General features: G+C 31.7%; 1 non-coding gene across 1 annotated transcript; it reads right to left on the bottom strand.

Moving 5' to 3' along the window:
- Positions 1-380: 380 nt before the first annotated feature.
- On the bottom strand, positions 381-472 carry Trnay-gua. The gene is given in 2 exon segments: positions 381-416; positions 436-472. It is a non-coding gene; the product is annotated as a tRNA-Tyr (tRNA).
- Positions 473-839: the final 367 nt, after the last annotated feature.

The raw sequence follows: 839 nt of genomic DNA, 5'->3' as shown, positions 1-839 counted from the left end.
CTGGTCTGGTGGGTTTAATAATGATGGTAGCTATTATGGAATTTGGTGATTTTTTAAAAAGATTCTCTGCTATACGAAGTTACGAGTTTAAAAATGAAAATACTTTTAATTAATTTAAAATTTGGAGTGCAATATTTTTACCCTGGCACTGCAAGGAACTGAGAGTTGTATTTTGTGGTAGTACATTTCCAGGGGACTATGTAATGGGGATAAAAAAGAGTAAAAATATAATAATAACCGACGAGCGATGTCACATTCTACGGTGGTACAAAATTTTTATGATACAAGTTTTTATCAATAAATAATAAAATAATATTATTATTGGCTTGGTTTTCCTTATCATAAAAATTTGAAACAAAATAAAAAAATATAAAAAGGGTTCCTTCGAGCCGGATTTGAACCAGCGACCTATGGATATCAATGTGTTGTTAACCTCTACAGTCCACCGCTCTACCAACTGAGCTATCGAAGGTATATGCGTCATTCCGAAATTACAGATCAACTTTTTATAACTATGATTTGTTATGAATGTTACAAAAATATTAAGTAATGTGTGCCAAGTGTGCGTGTTTTTCGACTTTGATTTTTGTTTCGTTGTGAGAAGACTGAAGTTTGTTTGGTTAAGTGTATTCATGACTTTTATTGGAGATAGACTGATAACCATAATAGATATATTAGATATATAATAGACATAACCATGATAGAATAATAGATGATCTTATGTCCTTCTGTTATCAGCATAATTTAGAACAATTGGTTAGAGGACCGACGAGAGTGACTGATCATTCAGAAACACTTTTAGATATTGTTATGGTAGATAGTACGCTCAAAACCAAGGA

The sequence above is a fragment of the Manduca sexta genome, unplaced genomic scaffold (genome assembly GCF_014839805.1).
Source record: "Manduca sexta isolate Smith_Timp_Sample1 unplaced genomic scaffold, JHU_Msex_v1.0 HiC_scaffold_701, whole genome shotgun sequence".
Taxonomy (NCBI): Eukaryota; Metazoa; Arthropoda; class Insecta; order Lepidoptera; family Sphingidae; genus Manduca; species Manduca sexta.
The sequence above is the reverse complement of the archived record's forward strand: the minus strand, read 5'-3'. Positions and strand labels throughout refer to the sequence as shown.